At 43.6% G+C, this 22,560-nt stretch overlaps 1 protein-coding gene and 1 non-coding gene across 2 annotated transcripts in view; one reads left to right on the forward strand and one right to left on the reverse strand.

Moving 5' to 3' along the window:
* Positions 1-22,560, reverse strand: part of GALNT10 (polypeptide N-acetylgalactosaminyltransferase 10) — a 181,596-nt gene that overhangs the window by 91,939 nt on the left and 67,097 nt on the right. The window lies entirely within an intron of this gene.
* On the forward strand, positions 18,845-18,983 carry LOC119920170. Its single transcript, XR_005447934.1, has one exon. It is a non-coding gene; the product is annotated as a small nucleolar RNA SNORA7 (small nucleolar RNA).

Here is a 22,560-nt window from a genome sequence, read left to right on the forward strand (position 1 = left end):
TCTGACCCAAGCAAATGAATCAATGATACTTGCCGAGTGCTTACCGTGAGCGGTGCACTGTACTAAATGATTGAGAGAAGACAATACAACAGAGTTGGTGGATCTGTTCCCAGCCCACAGGGAGGTTACAGTCTAGAATCCTTCCAGGGTTTGAAGTAAAAAGCACCCGGGGTTCAAACTCAACACATCACAAGGGGTGGATGGAAACCCTACATGTAGGCTATGGTTTTTGATGTTCAACTGTCCCTCTGGTTGACATCTCTTTAGGGAGCTTTCTTAGGACAATTGGGGGTGTGGTGTAGGGAGGGAAAGAAGGATTACAACCTGATATAGTTGACTATGTAGTGTTTCTACCACTCTTACCCTCACCTCACAGAACCTGGCTGTTCTCATTACAGCTCAAACACTCTAACAGACTCTTCGTTTGCAAGCTGATCAGGCTCCGGGAAGGTGATTGTTAAAAAGACAAATTCCAGAGAGTGACAGGCCGGAACCAACCCCTGGTCAGCTGGAGTGCTTTGTGATACCGAACACTGCACTCTCACGTACGGATATCCTGAAGCAAGAGTGGGAGTTTTAAAAAGACTCTGTTAAAAGGGATCTCCGTCATTTCAAAGTGTAGGAGGTTGAAACTTGCCAGAGAAAAAATCTTCCTGGCAATACTGAAAGAAGAACATCGAAAGAAGAAGCACTGGGCGCACAAAGCTAGTTTCTTCGCCCTGGCTTTTCCCCGAGGCTATGAGCAGAGAGGGTCTCCCACAGAGAAAAGTGAGCAAGAAGATTTAAAAACAAAGAATAGCAAAGGACCATGTTTGCTACACAGATGCCTGGTGTCTCAGGTAAACTACCAGCCTAGAGGACACGCAACCTGTTGGTCGCGTTGTCCGGAGAGTTCTGACTGTTCGGGCAATCAGGATTCACAACGCCAGACTCATTACCTCCTACCCATTACTTTCCTGTTGCCTGCCATGCCTATCTGCCCTGACGTGGGGGTCCTTGACCACCTTCCTCATTGGCAGCAGCATGAGTGCCACTGGTGTGCACAGCAAGGCAATTTAATGAGATTAAATCAAGTGTCTCGGTGCAGAGTGCTGTACGAGTGTAGTAACCAGTAAAAGATACAGCGAGGCTTAGTGGATAGACTACAGGCCTGAGTGTCTGAAAGACCTGGGTTCTAATCCCAGTTCCACTACTTGTCTGCTGTGTGAATTTGGGCGAGTCACTTTACTTCTCTGTGCTTCAGTTCCCTCAACTGTAAAATGGGGATTAAGACTGTGAACCCCACGTGAGATAGGGACCATGTCCAACTCAATTACCCCGTAGCTACCCCAGGGCTCAGTTCAGTGTTTGCACATAGTAAGCACTTAACAAATACCACAATTTTTAGAAGAAAGGGTTTGAGCCACGGTGGTGGTTATAAGGGTGAAGAGAAAGAGGAGGATCCATGAGGGAAGGAGAACCAACAGTTAAGGTAGAATGAAGATGGGAGTATATATGTATATATGTTTGTACATATTTATTACTCTATTTATTTATTTATTTTACTTGTACATATCTATTCTATTTATTTTATTTTGTTAGTGTGTTTGGTTTTGTTCTCTGTCTCCCCCTTTTAGACTGTGAGCCCACTGTTGGGTAGGGACTGTCTCTATATGTTGCCAATTTGTACTTCCCAAGCGCTTAGTACAGTGCTCTGCACATAGTAAGCGCTCAATAAATACGATTGATGATGATGATGATGATGGGAGGTAAAACAGAAGTCAAAGATGATACCAAGACTGTAAACTTTTGTCATTTGGAGGGTGGGGGTGTTGTTGACCATGATGGGCAGGATAGAAGAAGAAGGTTTTGGAGGGAAGAGGAGGAGTCCCGGTTTTAAGGTACTGAGTTACAAGTGCTTGCAGTTCCTCCATAGGGAGATGTCCTGGAGGCAGGAGGAGAGAGATTGTAAAATTAGAAGACATCAGTACAGGGGCGGTACCTGTAATCACAAGAGTGAATGAGCTCCACAAGAGAACGCGTGTAGAGTCCAAAACAGAGCCCAGTGAGACAACCACAGTTAAAGTTGATGGGAAGATGAAGAGCCAGCAAAGGATACTGAGAAGGAGCAGGAAGAGAAAAAGAGTACCAGGAAAGTACTGTGCCAGAAAAGACAAGGCTGGAGAGTTTCTAGATGTGGTGAACACTAGCAAAGGCAACCAAAATACTGAGGAGAACTTGAACAGAAAAGAGCCCATTATATTTAGTAACAGGGCAGTCTCATGGAGGATTACTTCTGTAATGCACTCACCGTTGCACTCTCCCTCCTAGGTTTATACTGCAGAGTGATCACCACTATGTTAATATTTTGAATTCATTAAAGGTGAGAAACTGACATTCAGGGGTCCATCGATTTGCCTAGAAATGATTTAAGAAGTACTCAGCTAGGCTACCAGGATGGGGAAAATAACTTCTCATCAACACAGTGTTGAAATATGTCTGTGGCTCACACTAGCCTCTCGGTTGCCACCTCGAAAACCTTCCTTATGATCACTATTATTACCATCAACTGTCTTCACGTGTGCCATTATTATCATTTAGATCACTGTGCAACCATTCTGACTTGAACTGACGGTGGCTTAGTCAAAAAGCCAGGTCAGGGACAGAACTACCCTTGGGAAGCCAGTTCTAGAGGTCCAAAACCAAGATCCACGTGGGCCAAGTTGTGCCTCCAAATGATAATCTTTCCAACTAAGCTGGCATCCACCCTGGTCAAATGCCCAAAGTCTTCCTGCAGCTCTGGATTTGGAGATGCTATTCCCAATATTATTTTGTAACTACCTCAGCGCTTAGCACTGTGCTTGGCAGAGACTAAGCACTTAACAAATGCCAGAGTTTTTACTGTTATTATTTCGAAACAAGTTGCTTAACTTGCTTCAGTTTCCTTAGCTGTAAAATAGGAAAATCAATATCTGATCTCCCTCCTAATTAGATTGTGAGCCCCAGGTGGGACAGGGATTGGGTCCAACCTGATATAAACTTGTATGTACCCTAATGCTTAGAACAGTGCTTGACATATTGTAGGCACTTTATAAATACCGTTCAAAAAAGTGAGGGAAGAGGGAGAGAGGGGTGAGAGAATAGGGGAGAGGTAACCTGACTGACACCTCAGTGACCTCTGATGATGACTATGAGCACTTTTTCATAGAGATATCAAGTACTGATTGAAACGGATGAAGCTCAGGTCTGAAATGAAATTTTAGGGAGGCAGCTCTCTCAGAGGGTTATCATTACAATGAAGGAGCTGTGAATTACTGATCTGGCCACTAATCTAGTTGGGCAAGAATCGGGGCCTTCTCTGCCCAAGGCTGCTGTGAGTGATAATAAAAGCGATTCTCAAGAAGCTGGAAGAAACAGACCGTAACAATTACATTAACTTTGATGACTCTTCTAACCAATCAACCCTGCAAGACAGGTTAGCAGGCACTGGGAATAATTCATGATGTTCCCTGTGGTCTTAAGCAGAAACTAAGTATCAAAACAACAGAGTTGTCTGCTCATGATTTTTCACCTATCTCCGTGATTGGCAGTGAATTAAATAAGTGAAACCATCCTGTCTAGGAATTTCTTCCCTTAACTTGCCTGAGTCTTCAGAGGTAAGAAGAATGGAGATAGCTTGTTTTCAATGAAGTTCTGACTTTTTATTGATTTAAGGAAAGGGTCTATGGAAGCACTGACAGTTCTAATCAATTTCCTTGTGATCTCATGGTGAAACCAGCATCCAGTTACTGCACAGTGCAATCCTACTGTAGCCACACCATCTATTTGGCATCCTTAGCCTCACAAAGAGGTACATGTCTAAAATAAGGCATTGAGGGAAATAAACAATGCTTAATAGACCAATTTAACTCGGAACAACAAAAGAAAAACTATTCAAAACTGCCACATGGATCTGGACTCAACTTGGGCTTTCCTACTTTTACAGATCACATGACCACATTTTATTGTATTTATTATTGTTGTTATCATTATATTTGTTTAACATTTACTAATAATTGTGGTATTATGTGCCAAGCACTGTTCTAATCACTGAGGTAGATATAAGATATTTAGGTTGGACACAGTCCTTGTCCCACATAGGGCTCACAATCTAAATTGGAGTGGGATTTAATCCTCATTTTACAAATGAGGAAACTGAGTCACACCGAGTCAAGTTAAGTGATTGGACCAAGGTCACACAGCAGCCGAGTTGACTTCTCTGCCCCCGTTACCTCATCTATAACATGGAGATTGAGACTGTGAGCCCCACGTGGGACATGAAACTGTCCAACCTGATTAGTTTGTATCCATCTCAAAACTTAGTACAGTGCCTACGTGTTTAACAAATACCATTAAAAAGGGAGAGTGTCAGAGCCAGGATTAGAACCCATGTCCTCCAATTATCAGGCCCGTGCCCTTTCCACTAGGCCATGCTGCTTCCCTCACGTATGCTCTGGTATGAACATTACCCATGAATTCAGTCACAGCTAGAGTCTTGTGGTTTAAAACAACAAGCAACTATGGAACATGCCTGTAGGAATCCACTACCTGACCTTTAGAGCTACCCACAAAGAAAGATCACTAAGCCAATATGTCTAATGGCCAGAATCTTCAGTTTCTAAGAGAAGTGGGATTTCTGACTCTGCTAATTAAAAGTTTACCTAGAAAGAACAAAATGGTCTGGATTGGAGGAGAGCAAAAGCCACCCCAAGAGTTACATGTCAGAGTTGCCCTTTAACCACTCTCAATAGTGTTTCTAGGGATAGAATCACTGGGAGTTGGCCACAAACCTGTTCTGTTGAATAAACGACATAAAGGCCAATGCTTCCGGGCTTAATGCACTTTTGAATACCAGGAAGAAAGATTATGAAGCTAATGTAACATTTGGATGCCTATTACCCCCAAATTTGGCTGAACTTGAATGGCTGTCAGCATTGCGAGTCCACTGGGAAGAATAACTAAACAAATAAGCTAAACAAAGACACTTCCCTCAAAGCACACAACCATAGTACAAGAGAAGGTGGAGCCCCCATTTTGATAAAAGACAAAGGCTGACTGGCACGAAAAAGTCTCTGGCAAATTTTAATCTTTGAGATTCTAATTTTCTCCAGGTTTGATGCATCGGAATATAAAGGGAGGGGCCATGCAAATAAAACATTTTACTGATTGCTCAAGCAGCTGGAAGGTCTCATTTAGTCTCAGGTGAGAAGTGTCCTTTAGTGAGAAAAGAAAAGATGCACAAAGGTGCAATTTGTTAATGGCTATCCTTGACTGCAGGTGTGACACTCAGAAATCAGCATTGCTACACTTCCTTCCACTTATAGATGTTGGTATAAGTTCTTGTGCTATAAACACCAGAAATGACAGTGAGAGAATAATAAGGTGATCAAAAAGGAAGAGAAGCCAGAAAAGAAGCTAAAATGATGCAAAGATTTTTCTTCTGCAAACGTAAACATTTCTTGAAAAAATAATATCACCTCATTTTAGCTTCTAACTGAATAGGGTTCCAGCTAAAGGAGCCCTGTCCAGTCTTGGCAAAGTCAATGAGCCAGACTGTCACCCTATTTCAGCAGTGAGTCATGATGAAAGTCAGAACTGAATATGGCCAGAATCTTACTTCTGGGGTGCTTGTGAGGTTACCTCTTGACAGCTCATTGTGGGCAGGGAATGTATTTATTGTTATACTGTACTCTCTCAAGCTCTGAATACAGTAAGCGTTCAATAAATACAACTGACTGACTGAAAGCTTGTTATGGGCAGGGAATGTGCCTGTTATATTGCTGCGCTTTACTCTTTCTAGAGGTTAGTACAGTACTCGGCACTGTAAGCACTCAATAAATACGATTGACTGACCCTAGGGATTGTAAACTCCTTGTGGACAGGAAATGTGTCTCCCAACTCCGTTACATTATACTCTCCCAAATGCTTAGCACAGTTCTCTGCACACAGGTACTGCCCAATAAATATGATTGATTAATTGGGATGGTGTTGCTTACTGGGCTGAGGTGGGCTTTGAGGGGCAAGGGTCAGTGACTGGCTGGAAACAGAGAGGGGCTTATACCCTGGATTTCCTATCCACGTAAGCCCCTAGAAGATAGGTGACTACGACAGGTGGCCTGTATGACTACTCTTCAACATTTGATGATGGAAGAATCTGAGACACAGAATATGGGAACTCTTTGTGTCTCCGTTTCCTCACCTGTAAAATGGGAATTTACTAACTGTTCTCCCTCCTATTTGGACTGTGAGCCCCACGTGGAACAGTGACTAACCTGATTATCTTGGATCTACCCCAGCAATGAATACAGTGCTTGGCACATAGTAAGTGCTTAAAGATTGTAAGCTTGTTACGGGCAGGGAATGTGTCTACCAATTCTGTTGTATTCTACTCTCCCAAGCCCTTAGTATCGTGCTCTACACATAGTAAGTGTTCAATAAATACCACTGGCTATTAAATATCACTATTAGAATTGCTCCCATCACTGACAGGAAAAGGAAAACAAAATACAATTAAGTAAAACTTGTTTTTCCTTCATAACATTTTGCAAATGGATTTATTTTTAATGGATTTATCGAATGCTTTTAATTCCACAGCACGGAGCACCTTCCAAAGATAAAATTAGAAGGCAATTCAGCCCATCAGAACACTCGATTGGCTGAGCAACCAGAAGAGCTTTCAAATTCCACACTCATAGCCCGACTCCTGCTGTGGGGGTATCCGCTCTCAGGGTGTTCTATTTTGAGGTTAACTTGCGGGAAAGAAAACATTCCTAATTTCATTGCATTTCAGTTCTTTCATATGACAGGTTTTTGCTACATAAACATTGCACAGAAAGTCTTTTTGTTTGCCTTCCACATGCGTCATCAGCAGTTTGCCAATGACTTGCTTTGCACATTTCTTCCAAGAATGTTCTGTAACACAAAGACGGAATATCTTGGGACAGAGTACTTAGCGCTCAGTTTCTGGGGTGCAGTAATATTCAACTATATGAATTCTACAGGAAACACTGTTAAACAGCTGCAAAAAAGCCTCTGATATTTGTGTGAAGACAATGGCTTCCTTACACACTCTCATTTCACATAAATCATCAGATGGAGGAGTGCTTCAAAAAAATTACATATGGTGCTAATGATTGGCTCTCTGCCATTACAGTCCTATGTGGCGGCATAAACTCTGCAAGTCTTTGGGTAGCAGGTCTCTGACAGGTTATTAAAGTTAAAGTATGGGAATCATTAGTGAGCTTTTAATGAACTTTAACAACCAGGTCCATCTACTATCGGTCATGTGGATGACTAAAATACTACTTTTCCACTTTGATCTCTAAAAGGGAATTTAACGGCAAGGCAGCATTCATGTTTGAATATGGGATTTTCCATATCAAGAAGGAACTCGAATAAAACCACAGGAACTATCCACATCATCGGATTCCTAATGGGGTCCGAGAAAAGGTGTAATGGTGGGCCTCAGTGCAGAACCCTGGCTTTGGGCTCCTTTCCTTGGCAACCTTAGCTGGTCCCCCTCCTAGACTGTGAGCCTACTGTTGGGTAGGGACTGTCTCTATATGTTGCCAACTTGTACTTCCCAAGCGCTTAGTACAGTGCTCTGCACACAGTAAGCGCTCAATAAATACGATTGACTGATTGACTGGAGAAGAATGGAATGGAAAGGGAATAGAGGGGCAAGATGCTTTTAGACTTTCACTCATCCTATCCTTTTTACAGCTTCCGGAATGCCTGAGTTGACACTGTGATCATAATTGTAGTGTTTGTTAAGTGCTTCCTATGTGTCAAGCACCATACCAAGCACTGGGGAAGACAGAAGATTATCAATTTGGACACAGAACCTGTCCCTCATTGGGCTCACACTATGACCATCTAGATCAGGGGGTTGGCAACTCATGGCTTTTGAGCCACAACTGGCTCTTCTTGGTACCAAAAATGGCTCTTGAGCACTGGCTGCCATGGACTTGGGAAATAACAATAATAATAATAATGATGGCATTCGGTAAGTGCTTACTATGTGCAAAGCACTAAGTGCTGAAATGCCATTAGCCTCACCCACATGGCTTTTGGGGCAGGTAATAACTGGCCTGCCCTGTCCCTCTGAGCAGGGGGAGTCAAGATGGCAGATTCCCTCCTTATCCTTCTCCTGCAGTAGGAGGCCCCATCTGGACCAGGGACTGGTGGATTTTCATCTTTCTCTGGAAGGCAGAGCAGATTTCGCTTCTGCCACCTTAAAGCCTTCTAAGTATCAGCTGAGGCTGGGGCGGAGGTGGGCCAGTCCATCTAGATGGGGAAGGGGACCATTCACCCAACAAGGTGCTGGGGGCAAGAGTAGCTCTGCTGTTGGGCACTGCATGCACTGAGTGAGCAATAGGGGGGCTGTACTTGGGGCAGGGAAGCCCTGGGCAGAGGGTGAATTCAGTCCTCACATATCGTGGTTTCCACGGGCCCTCGGGAAGAAGCTTTACCCTCTCTCTTTTGCCTGGTGTGGGACACCTGGGTGGTGAGGAGAAGGTGCGTGATTCGGTGACCACAGCGATTAGCAAATTGGGCACCCATCCCCAAAATAAAAGAACCAGGAATAAGTTTGTCTTCCTGTTTGTTTTCTCTCTCTCTCTCATTTCATAATTACACCTCTAAATGAAGTAAACTATTTTATAATATAGTATTTAAGTTGCATTGACTCTCCCCCTCGTCCCCCTCTCCATCCCCCCCATCTTACCTCCTTCCCTTCCCCACAGCACCTGTATATATGTATATACTTTTGTACATATTTAAGAGAAGCAGCGTGGCTCAGTGGAAAGAGCATGGGCTTTGGAGCCAGAGGTCATGGGTTCAAATCCCGGCTCCGCCAATTGTCAGCTGTGTGACTTTGGGCAAGTCACTTAACTTCTCTGGGCCTCAGTTACCTCATCTGTAAACTGGGGATTAAGACTGTGAGCCCCCCATGGGACAACCTGATCACCTTATATCCCCTCCAGTACCTAGAATAGTGTTAAGCGCTTAGTACAGTGCTCTTAACACAGTAAGCGCTCAATAAATACAATTGATTGATATTTATTACTCTATTTATTTTACTTGTACATATCTATTCTATTTATTTTATTTTGTTAGTATGTTTGGTTTTGTTCTCTGTCTCCCCCTTTTAGACTGTGAGCCCACTGTTGGGTAGGGACTGTCTCTATATGTTGCCAACTTGTACTTCCCAAGCACTTAGTACAGTGCTCTGCACCCAGTAAGCACTCAATAAATACGATTGATGATGATCATGATTGACTTACTGTGCCAACCTCTCAATGACTCCATTTTGTCTGGTTATTCTGCACCAAAAAAAAGGTGCCTAGAGAGAACTGGAGGAACTCACAGCATTTTATTTATCTACTTATTCATGGTATTTGTTAAGTGATTACTTCGTGCCAGGCACTGTTCTAAGCACTGGGGTATATACAAGATAACTGGATGCAGACCATGTTCCATATGGGGGGGGGGCTCTTAGGCTTTATTCCCATTTTACAGATGAGGTAACTGAGTGGCAGAGAAGTGAAGTGACTTACCCAAGGTCACTCAGCAGACAAATAGCGGAGCTGGGGTTAGAATGCTGGTCCTTCTGGCTCCCAGACCTATTCTCTATCCACTAGACCACACTGCTTCCCACACTTCCAGGGTGCCTTAGGTGATCAGAATATCAACTCTTTGATCGGACCACACTGGAAGGGCATTTTTCCAATATATCGGCCCCTTCCAAATGAGGACGCCGGTGCAGCTGAACTGGCTACAACAGCTAAATTTTGCTTATCTTGGCAATATAAAGACAAGTACAGAGTAGGGAAATACCGCAAACTACCAACATCTGCAGTTTCCAAACTGAGCAACCTAAGTATTAGCGGTCAGTTGGGGCTTACCACGTGAGATCTCGGCCAACAGTACGCTAAGCAACCAACTTTTTCCCTTTCCAAGGGGAGGATGAAGCTTACATTTTGCTGACCTTCTCTTGTGCTCTTTTGACATGTGGAAATCACATCTATCTATCAGCTTGAGCCCAAGCTGATTATCAGAAGCAGAACATGGTCAGGGAAATCAAAGAGGGAGCAAAAGCAAAAGTTAGCTGCTGGTTTCAATCCTGTTAAATGCTTTATTGTCTGCCACCCGAAGGGGAGAAACTTGATCCTAATCCTGGCATGTCTGCAAGACTCCGGAGGCTCGGGCATTTGCTGCGAAGTCCGACAAACCAACACGCTGAAGCAAATATGATGAAATCTTCAAATGACACGATGGGAGGCATCAGGCATGTGGGGCCACGTCAGCCTGGCCCAATTGCCTGCACAAAGCCATCCCCTTGGTGCCTCGATTTTAGAACCAATTCCCAGAGCAATTCCTTGGTAATCCCGTCGAAACGATCTTGAGCTCTCAGCTCAATTGCCATTCTTTGTGTTCAGATTTCATTTGGCCAACGTAGGCAGGGCTGGGGTTTATTCACACGTGGTACGGGCTCTCGTGTCTAGCTACAATCCAAGGCTGTTAGGGGCCTCCCTCCTCCCCAGACTGCCCTCCCCATCTTCAGACTCCTACTGAAATCATATCTCCTCAGGGAAACCTTCCCTGACTAATCTCCCATCCCACACCCATAAATTTAGTTCCACTCCCTAACTCTAAACCCATCCTCCCACCCCCACAGCACTTAGGTACATCTCCTTATACTCAGTTGTTTCCCTTATTTGTAATGTATTTTAATATCTTTCTCCCCCATTAGAGCACTATAACTAAACTCCTGAGAACAGGGATTATGTTTATCAACTGTACTGAAGCAGTGGGGCCTAGAAATCAGAAAGAGCTGGGCTCTATTTCCAGCTCTGCCACTTTGCTGTGTGACCTTGGGCAAGTCACTTAATTTACCTGTGCCTCAGTTACCTTATCTGTAAAATGGGGATTAAGACAGTGAGTCCCATGTGAGACAGGGACTGCATTCAATCTGATTAGCTTGTATCTACACCCCCCTTTTAGACTGTGAGCCCACTGTTGGGTAGGGACTGTCTCTATATGTTGCCAATTTGTACTTCCCAAGTGCTTAGTACAGTGCTCTGCACATAGTAAGCGCTCAATAAATACGATTGATGATGATGATGCTTAGAACAGAGCTTGACACAGTAAGCACTTACATACTATCATAAATACCATCATAGTACCGTGCTTTGCACAAAGTGCTCAATAAATACCACCGATGAATGAATGAATGTACACAAAAAAGGTCCACGATTCAAGTCTTAAACTTGAGATAATTTCTCAAAGAAACAAATTTTCACATTCAGTTTGCAAAGTGAACTTTTCTCAGGAGACCAAAATAGCAAAACAGAATAAAAGTTCTGCCTCCTGGTAGGATCTACAGAGTATAAAGAGTAACTAACTCTCCTACACATAACTTGACATTGTGTTTAGTCTGCTAGCCTAGTCCATGTCACGGTGTTTTATACTGAGTGCCCACACTGTACTGGATATACAGCATGGGCTTGGGAGCCAGAGGTCATGGGTTCTAATCCCGCCTCTGCCACTTGTCAGCTGTGTGACTTTGGGCAAGTCATTTAACTTCTCTGGACCTCAGTTACCTCACCAGTAAAATGGGGATTAAGACTGTGAGCCCCTCGTGGGACAACCTGATCACTTTGTACCCCCCCAGCGCTAAGAACAGTGCTTTGCACGTAGTAAGCGCTTAACAAATGCCATCATTATTACTGATATATACTGTACAGGACATACTGTGCTCTAGTCCATACTTTACCACCCATATCATTTTTCTAAAAAAGAGTTTAGTCAACATCTCCCCACTCCTAAAGAACCTCCAGTGGTTGTCCATCCACCTCCATATCAAACTCCTTAGCATTGGCTTTAAAGCACTCAGCTTGTCACTTTTTCCCTTACCTCACTGATCTACTATAGCCCAGCCCATACACTTGACTCTCCTAATGCCATCTTGCTCACTGTCCTTCGACCTCACCATGGGCCCCTTTTCCACTTCCTTACTCTGGCCTGAAACTCCCTCCTCCTCCATATATGCCAGACCACCACTCTTCCCCTTTTCAAAGCCTTATTAGAGTCTCAGGAGGCCTTCCCTGATTGAGTTCTCTTTTCCATGGCTCCCTCCCCATTATCTTTGCAACCTTTGGACACTTGGTACTCACTCCACCCTCAGCCTCAGCACTCGTGTATATACCTGTAATTTATTTTTCATTCACGTGATCGTCTATCTCCCTCTCTCGACTGTAAGTTCATTTTGGGAGGGGACTGTGTCTATCAACTCTGTTGTACTGTACTCTCTCAAGCACTCAGTAAGCACTCAATAAATACAATATATAAATTGATAGACTGACACCACGCAAAATCAAACGTGACCCTTTTCCTAACCTCCCGGAACATCTATTCAAATGGCAAAAATCACACATGGCACGTACGTACAGAACACATGATCCACAAAAGTCAACCAAATATGTTTCAATCGGTTTTCATACAAACTTGTAGCTTTCCTTGTTTTTCATTTCTCATTTTATTTCCTGACATATCCAACGTGGATCCCCTTGGGAAGAGTGATTGAACGAAACCCTTCATTTCCTATTAACTGCCCAGAACCTTTTCACTTAAAATACACAGTTCCAGGGGAACAGTCCTTTAATCAACAAAAATTGCTCTCAAATGCTCAGAATATGCTGCCATTAGTAATTAACGCTATTTATGAAAAATCACCTTACGTACTAGCTTTGATGAAAAAGTGTTTGTTCCTTGGGATAAGTACAGACGAGACTTGGCTCAGTGAGTAGTTAACCTAAAAGATGAAAGCGTGGCTCAGAGACAGGCCATGTGACCAGATGACCCTTTGTAGGTGGGGTCTTGAATTCGAGTGGTGCTGTTTTAATAATAATAATATTAATTGTGGGATTTGTAAGGCGCTTACTCTGTGCCAAGTGCTGCTCTCAGTGCTGCAGAAGATACAAGAGATTCAGTTCAGTCTCTGTCCCAAACAGGCCTCACAATGTAAGTCGGAGGGAGGAGTTATTGGATTCCCCTTTTGTAGATGGGGTAACTGAGGCACAGAGAAGTTAAGTGACATGCCCAGGGTGAAACAGCAGACTTGTGGCGGAGCTGGGATTAGAACCCAGGTCCTCTTACTTCCAGGCTCATGCTCTTTCCACTGGGCCACGCTGCTCCTATACTGAGCTGGCTGGTGGAAGGAGCCTGGCAACTGTAAGGTGCCTGTGAAGAGGAGCAGCGTGGCTCAGTGGAAAAAGCCCGGGCTTTGGAGTCAGAGGTCGTGGGTTCAAATCCCGGCTCCACCACTTGTCAACTGTGTGACTTCGGGCAAGTCATTTAACTTCTCTGGGCCTCAGTTCCCCCATCTGTAAAATGGGGATGAAGACTGTGAGCCCCACGTGGGGCAACCTGATCACCTTGCAAATTCCCCAGCGCTTAGAACAGTGCTCTGCACATAGTAAGTGCTTAATAAATGCCATTATTAAAAAAAAAAAAGAGGGGGTGGCAGTGGCAGGGAGATAGCTAAATGGAGGAAAACTTTTCCTTCAGCACTTCTCTCTTCCTCATCACTCCCCTCTAGACCGTAGGCTCACTGTGGGCAAGGAATGTGTCTGTTGCTATATTGTACTCTCCCAAGCACTTTAGTACAGTGCTCTGTATACAGCAAAGGCTCAATAAACACTACTGATTGACTGTGATGCTGGGGCATCCACCGCCAGGAAGGAGGGGATGGAGCTCTCTTTGCCCCCTACTTTACTCTGTCTAGCCCTCCCCATATTCCTTCCACCTCCTCCCTCCATTGTCTTCATTTGCCACCTGGCTCAGGGACCTGTCCCTGTTCTCTGGAGGCCTCACGGCTTTCCCATTTTGAACTTGCAGAAATCTGGTCACCTTATACAGTGGACCTGAAAGCAAAGGTAGGTTGCGGTGGGCTTCTCTGCTTTTGATTAGGGAAGATGAAGGCACACAACAATTTGTTATGGACAAATCTGCTACTTCTCAACATTTCTTGGATAGGGAGGAGAAAATATAAGTACATAACAACAATACTGGGTTTGGTGACTGGCCCCCCTCTCTATCCCCCCAGCCTTACCTCCTTCCCTTTCCCATAGCACCTGTATATATGTATATATGTTCGTACATATTCATTACTCTATTTTACTTGTACGTATCTATTCTATTTATTTTAGTTTGTTAATGTGTTTTGTTTTGTTCACTGTCTCCCCCTTCTAGACTGTGAGCCCACTGTTAGGTAGGGACCCTCTCTATATGTTGCCAACTTGTACTTCCCAAGCGCTTAGTACAGTGCTCTGCACACAGTAAGCGCTCAATAAATACGACTGATTGATTGATTGGCCCAACCAACCTGGTACTCTGGAGGAAGTGTGGGTGAACAGTGCTCAGCGCACATAGTAAGTGCTTAACAAATACCATCATTATTATTATTATTATTGTCCTCATTGACATTTAATCTAACGTGCCAGGATATACAGAGGAGCAGCATGGTGTAGTGAAGACAACACAGGTCTGGGATTCAGAAGGTCATGGGTTCTAATCCCGGCTCCTCCAATTCTCTGCTGGGTGGCTTTGGGCAAGCCATACCACTTCTCTGTGCCTCAGTTACCTCATCTGTAAAATGGGGATGAAGAATGGGAACTCTGTGTGAGACATGGACTGTGTCCAATTGGATTTGCTTGCATCCACTCCAGCACTAAGTACACTGCCTGGCACAAAGTAAGTGCTCAAATACCATAATGATTATTATTATTACCTAACATCTCTTTCATTTCCCTCTACATCCCTCCTTTGCAGCTAATCAATCTTTATGGCCTGCTCATTCGCAAATGGATCCAAATTTTCTCTAATCAACCAATATTTTCAGCCTGCACAACTTTATGGAGAAGCAGGGTGGCTCAGTGGAAAGAGCCCGGGCTTTGGAGTCAGAGATCAAGGGTTAAAATCCCAGCTCCGCCACTTGTCTGCTGTGTGACCTTGGGCAAGTCACTTCACTTCTCTGGGCCTCAGTTCCCTCATCTGTAAAATGGGGATTGAGACTGAGCCCCACATGGGACAGGGACTGTGTCCAACCTGATTTGCTCGTCTCCACGTCAGCGCTTAGTACAGTGCCTGGAAACATAGTAAGAGCTTAACAAATACCATAATTATTATGTTACCAAATTTTCTACGCTTAGTGCCTGCTGTGTGGCTATTTTTCTTTAAACTGACCACATTTCAGCTTCCAAAAAAGGGCCAGTCAAATCACCAATTGCAAGAGGGAAATTTTTCTTTGGTTTCTGTGGAAAGAAAATATCTTCAAGACCAGTGAACTGCACGGCAAAGCCTTCTTTAGCTCCCGCTTTATTGTTGCCAAGAGGTTCATACCTGTGTAGGCAAGAGATGTTCAAGTTAGCAGCAGCTGTCTGACGGCTGCAGGAATAGCCCTTGTTCATGGCTGTTACAGTCAAGGTTAACTACTTATCAGAATAAAAAGCAGGAACTATCCACAGTCTGCTGTGAACAAAATGCTTCTCAAGAGAATTCACTTCAGAAGTTTCTTCAAGACTCAGAGGGAAATGTATATATGTTTGTACATATTTATTACTCTATTTATTTTACTTGTACATATCTATTCTATTTATTTTGTTAGTATGTTTGGTTTTGTTCTCTGTCTCCCCCTTTTAGACTGTGAGCCCACTGTTGGGTAGGGACTGTCTCTATATGTTGCCAACTTGTACTTCCCAAGCGCTTAGTCCAGTGCTCTGCACACAGTAAGCGCTCAATAAATACGATTGATGATGATGATGAAAGGGAGAAGGATGCCTAGAAGTATATGATTATTATATTCAGATTCCCATAGTGCTGACTGATTAAATTATGATTACTACATATTACACATTCCGTTATTAATATTAACAATAATATTAACAACAATGCTTATTACTTGACAAGCACTGTGCCAAGTTCTTGGGGAAGATATACTACAATCATTCCCAAATGGGGCTCACAGTGTAAGGAAGTGAGAAAACCTGCATTTAATCTCCATTTTACAGATGAGATAAGAAAAGCAGCATGGCCTACTGGATAAAGTATGGACTCGGGAGTCAGAGGACCAGGGTCCTAATTCAGGTTCCGCCATCTGTCTGCTGAATGACCTTGGGCAAATCACTTCACTTCTGCATGTTTCGGTTACCTTATCTGTAAAATGGGGACTAAAACGGTGAGCCCCACGTGGGACTCGGACAGCGTTCACCCTGATTATTTTGTATCAACTCCAGTGCTTAGTACTGTGCCTGGCACATGGTAAGCACTTAACAAATACTGAAAAATACTACTAATAATACTAAGGTCACACAGCAGGCCAGGAGCAAAACTGGGATTAGAAGCCAGATAGTATGACTCCCAGTCCTGTATTCCCGCCATCATGCCAAACTATATCTGGTTGTTGCTTTGTAGTGCTCATTCTATACTGGATGCTCCACAAACACACCAGTTCAACACAACCAGAGGATGCAGGTTGTCAAAAGACCAGCTCCTAATTCTGCAACCGAATTCTACTGAGAATGGGTAGTGAAAACATGCATTCTATTTGGAAAGTGTAATGAAAACATGCATTGGGGGGAAAGAAATGAGTGTCATCAACTGGCCACAATACTACTTCTAAAATATGAAATGCCCCACTTTCTGAATAAGAATGGGTAGTGAAAACATGCATTCTATTTGGAAAGTGTAATGAAAACATGCACTGGGGAGAAAGAAATGAGTGTAATCAATTGGCCACAATACTACTTCTAAAATACGAAATGCCCCACTTTCTGAATAAGAAGAGTTGCATTGCTTCTTTTTTCTTTTAAAGACAACTCAAATTCAATACCAAGTTTCATCTCTACAGGTACTGTTGATTTTTTTTTTAATCCATTCTAAGAAATCCACACGGTTTTTTTAATGGTGCTTGTTTAGTGTTCACTATGTGACAAGGACTGTTCTAAGTGCATGGAATAGATAGAAGTTTATCAGGTCAGACGCCTTCCCTGACTCACGTGGGATTAATGGTCTAAGTAAGGGAGAAGAATAGGAATCGAATCTCCATTTTACAGTTGAGAAAACTGAGACACAGAGAAGTTAAGTAAATTGCCTAAGGTCACACAGCAGGCACAAAGGGGAGCAAGTATTAGAATCCAGGTACTTTGCTCTTTCCTTTAGGCCATACTGCTTCCCCATTATATACATATTCATTCATCCATTCAATTGGATTTATTAAGCGCTTATTGTGTTCAGAGCACTGTATGAAGTGCTTGGGAGAGTACAATATAGCAATAAACAGACATATTCCCTGCCCACAACGAGCTTACAGTCTAGAGGACGAGCTTACAAACAGCAAAATAAACTCAAGCAACATTTTGGCCACACTGGACTTAGCTTATCCTGCCCAGCTATTTGGAGTGCAAATAAACTCTTACACAGAGGAATCAGTATAGAGGTGCTTGTTTTATAAATTCTCAAAAGGCATCGATATTGAGCATCAGCTACAATCAACGGTATTTCTGAATTATAATAAAAGTTAACCTTAAAAAAAAACCAGGCATTAACTGAATGATGGAAGGGAATATATGGGTCAGAAGAGGAAGAATTTTGCTATTGGTGTTAACAAAATACTGTCTGCTCCCAGAAGGGAAAATCTCAATCTCTTCTCTTGCAGGAATATCCAGGCCCTTGAGATTCCACCTGCCTGTTTCACACTTTGCTAGCTCATTTACCTTTAAATACAGATATGAAGGGCCATGCTCAAAACTGGCTCCTGGAGAAGGCAACAATTGTTCTGAATGACGACTACCACTTGATCTCTCGGGGTGGGGGGGGAGAGAGTATTGCATATAACAACTAATACATGTTTCCTGAAAAAGCAGCTAATTTCCAATTAATTATTTTTATTTTAGCACACCCAATTCCACCAGGTCCTATAGCTTCACTTTGGGAGCTTTTGGTCTGGGTCATATCCACGATGCCAAAGCGCTCATGAGCCATCACACCTGAGGCTATTAATAGCCTCTGTCATTCTCTCTCTGCATTTCTAGGAAGCTTATCTCTGTTGATCAAGTAGTGCACAGTTACAAAATGTCAAGCATGTTTTCAGCACTACATAAATTTAAAAAGTGCTAAAATTGCTAATAAGGCAAGTCAGTCTCAGAAAGCATTTTCACAGATCGTTCTGCACCTGGGGAAAATGAAGAATAGACACACTGACACTTCAGATCTCTGCAGTGGAGTGGTGTGATCCAGGCCAGACTGGCTTGCAAATCATTCCCGGGAAATGTTGGCAGGAATGCTAGAGCGCGGGGAGGAAATGTGGCAATGTTCAATTAGTCAAAGCTCCTCAACTTCTACCAATCACTCTCCTATCTCACTCTGAGGACCTCCTTCCTGCTCTAAACTGCAACTGGAATGGGGCTACTTGGGGCCGAAAGCCTGGATCAACTCACCAGCCTGTGGCATGCTGGTGAGTCAGTTTGGCCCTGACGGAACATGAAACACAATTCCATCAGGCTTAGAAATATAGTCCAAGCAGGTGCTTTCCAAAATTTCAGACAGTTCCTGGCCTAGGCCCTTCAGGCTCCCCCGAAAAAAAGATTCTTAATAGTTAAAATAATCATGGCTTTTATTTTGTATTACTTTGCGTACAGCACTGTGCTAGCCAGTGGGATAGATAACAAAACAATCAAATGGGACACAGTCCCTGTCACAAATGGGGCTCACAATCCATCTATAAATTTAAGCCTGCACCCCTTCAGCATTTAGTACACATCCTTATCCCCTCTCAGGGTCTCATCTGCAGAGTTTCCAATACTCTACCAGTCTCGACTATGGGAGGGAGAGTCAAGCAGAAGCATACGCATTTCCACTCCAAGCTTGGGCAGTGGCTAGTGAATGGAAGGCAATCTGCTACAAGTCAAAACTCACCAGTGCTGGGCAGCGGCACGTTCTGACGACTTGACATCTGTCCACATGTTTTGTTTTGTTGTCTGTCTCCCCCTTCTAGACTGTGAGCCCATTATTGGGTAGGGACCATCTCTATATGCTGCCAACTTGTACTTCCCAAGCGCTTAGTACAGTGCTCTGCACACAGTAAGCACTCAATAAATACGACTGACTGACTGAATGAATGACTCAAGTTGACTGACCGCGCGGAAGGAGGCAATGGTAAACCACTTCTGTATTTTTACCAAGAAAACTCTATGGATCCACTACCAGAACGACTGCAGATGGAGGTGGGGCATTCCGGGAGAGATGTGTCCATGATGTCGCTATGGGTCGGAGACGACAACATCGTAAGACAAGACACATCCTTATACCCAGCTGCTTCCCAGATCTGTAATTTATTTTAGTGTCTGCCTCCCCTCATTAGATTGTAAGCGCCTAGAAGCAAGGGTCATATCTACCACCTGTACTGTACTCTCCCAGGCGCTTAGTAAAGAGCCCTGCACACAGCAGAGTGATCAATAACTGACTGGTTTGACCAACTGATTAAGAGCATGACCCTTTTCCTCATTTAGGCCCCGAGAGGTTAAGTGACAAAGCTAGGACTAGAATTTGGGTCTCTTGACTTCTCAACCCCATGCTCTTTCCACAAAGCCACACTGCCTCTCTGTGAACTGAGGAAACAAACACAAACATTTGAATGTTTCACTTTCATTTCTATTTTCTATTGTTGAGACCATTCCAAATCAGAAGTTCACTAATATTTCCTCCCCAACCCACCTTACGCTAGCTCCCCCTGATTTTACCCAGCTCTACTGTTTTTTCTATAGGGAACGCTGGTAGAAATTGCTTGTAAAATTCTTCCAAGTCTTGAGGAAATATACTTCGTAAACCCAACAAAAAGAAAGCCAATGAGTACCTTTAAAGCAGGTACATAAATTGAATCTATGAATCTACTGAATCTAGCTGGAACCCCCTACCATTGTGGCACATTATGAATGGGATTTCCCTGATTGCATACCTGGTGTGTGAGAGGATTTTATCCCACAAAAGAACCCAACATTTTAAACTCACATTAAAGATAATCACAGCCTCAAAGTACCCATGTGCAGGAGACCGTGGTCTAACCAAAGTGCACAGTTACGTTCTCCGTGAGGCTTGGCTGTATTGTACTAAGGAAGCTCAGCTGTGCTATAGAAAAGCTTTTAAATGCTGGCCAGTCAACCAGCTAGTTTCTCTTCAAGGTTGGTGGGAGGAATAAAGGGAAGCCTTTTCAAGACGTTTGGCTCCCCATTCAGTCCAAATTCTGGATGTTCCCCAAAAACTTCAAATAATTGGAGCCACACTGCAGAGCTTCCGTTTTCTCTGGTGGTGGTGGTTTTTAACCAATGCAGTTTCTTAAGACCAAAAGGCAGCTGGCAAAAACACACAGCGTCTCAATTCAGTATTTGACTCACCGCTGCCAAAATTCAGTTTGACGGAACAAAAGCTAAACACAAAACAACAAACTGAAAAAAATTGTTTAAGCTATAGAATGGTAAGGAGTGAGTCAGATACCCTAATTTGTCCACAAATTTCTGCTGTTATACCTGAAGGGAACTTCCCCACTGAACAAACAGGGACTTCAAAATGTTTGGGCACTGGCTGTGCCCAAAACGCAGGCTCCGCTGGTGGCTTAGGGTCCATATGTAACCTTGCAAATAGAGAGATGGATTTATATAATTGAATTTTTTAAGGATGGATTTAGAGAAGAAAGAACTCAGTGTTTCAATGGTGCCTTTCATCTCAGCTTCCTTTAAATACTACCCTTGCTTTCCAGATGAATCAGAAGTGATACAGAAGGTGACGGTAGAGATAATAAAATACTGGGACAGATGACTGGGGGAAAGACATGGAATCTTCATCCATGGAGAGCCCTAAAAGAACCAAATGAACCAGATAACAGAAAACCATGAATCATTGATGTTTTATGACCTCTTAAGCTTTCTTCCAACTTTACAACTGTGAAAGACGACTTGGTGGAAGCTTGGCACTGAGACTCCCTTTGGGGATGAGGACTGAAATCATGGAGAAGCAGCGTGGCTTAGTGGAAAGAGTCAGAGGTCATGGGTTCTAATCCTGGCTCCGCGAACGGTCGGCTGTGTGACTTTGGGCAAGTCGCTTCACTTCTCTGGGCCTCAGTTGCCTCATCTGTAAAAAGGGGATTAATGAGAGCCCCCCAGGGGACATCCTGATCACCCTGTAACCTCCCCAGCGCTTAGAAAAGTGCTTTACACATAGTAAGCAATTAATAAATGCGATTATCATCATCATCATCATAGTTCCTCAGTCAGGCACCTTGTACTGCAGCTGGAGCCCTGCCCTGGAAGTACCCTGTCTGTGGACAGCTAGAAACAAGCATGGATTGGCATCAGCTCCTGCATACTGATCACCTTCTCCCTTTTCCCCTTCCCTCACCCCCGCGGTCCCAAAACTGTGGTGGGGTGGCTATGGGAGGCTGGGTGGGCTTGGCTGCACTTTTGAGCCTGATCGATTCAGTCCCTGCGGACTGGAACCTGCAAGCCAGGCCCGGAGCGTACCAGGTTCTACCAGTGGTATCCAAGTTCATTAATCATAACTTGAAAGATCCCAAGGTGTTCCTTAGCTTGCTTTGCTTTATTCACTGAAAAAGAAAGGAAACAACTCCTATGGCTGCCCTTGAGGAATAATTAACGAAACCAAGATTCCAAACCCTTGCCATTACAAGTTGATATGCATGTAGATATGCATGCCAGGGTCTTGCCCAGTCAAATGACACCTCTCCTCCTCATCCCCCTCTCCATCCCCCCCATCTTACCTCCTTCCCTTCCCCACAGCACCTGTATATATGTATATATGTTTGTACATATTTATTACTCTATTTATTTATTTATTTTACTTGTACAAATCTATTCTATTTATTTTATTTTGTTAGTATGTTTGGTTTTGTTCTCTGTCTCCCCCCTTTTAGACTGTGAGCCCACTGTTGGGTAGGGACTGTCTCTATATGTTGCCAATTTGTACTTCCCAAGCTCTTACTACAGTGCTCTGCACATAGTAAGCGCTCAATAAATACGATTGATGGTTGATGATGATGATGGGGAACCAATAACTGTGCATTCCTCACCTGGAGCTCTAACCACCAGTTCATGAACGTAACCACTCAGAGCTTGGAGCCTGCTGACAGTGACTTCACTCACTTGGGTTCATCAAAAAGGACATGAAATCAGGGGTGTGCTGAGGAAAACCCAAGGGGACATTCCAATCCAAGCCTGGACGCTCTTAAAATCCAGCTGTTATGTTTCACTGTCTGAGGCAGCACTGCACCCATAATACATTTCCTTACCTTACTGCAGCCATTCAGTAACCTACTATTTTTCAACCAACACACATGTTCTCCCTAGGGCAGCAGTGTTGAGGGCAGCATAGCTTTAATACTGGCAACTACCAGGTGATTCAGTACTGTTGCTTTGTTGCAGCAATCAAAAATGTCCAAATTCTTAGTTACAACAAGCGTAGCAATTTTATGAC

Source organism: Tachyglossus aculeatus, chromosome X1, assembly GCF_015852505.1.
Source record: "Tachyglossus aculeatus isolate mTacAcu1 chromosome X1, mTacAcu1.pri, whole genome shotgun sequence".
In the NCBI taxonomy this organism is placed as follows: Eukaryota; Metazoa; Chordata; class Mammalia; order Monotremata; family Tachyglossidae; genus Tachyglossus; species Tachyglossus aculeatus.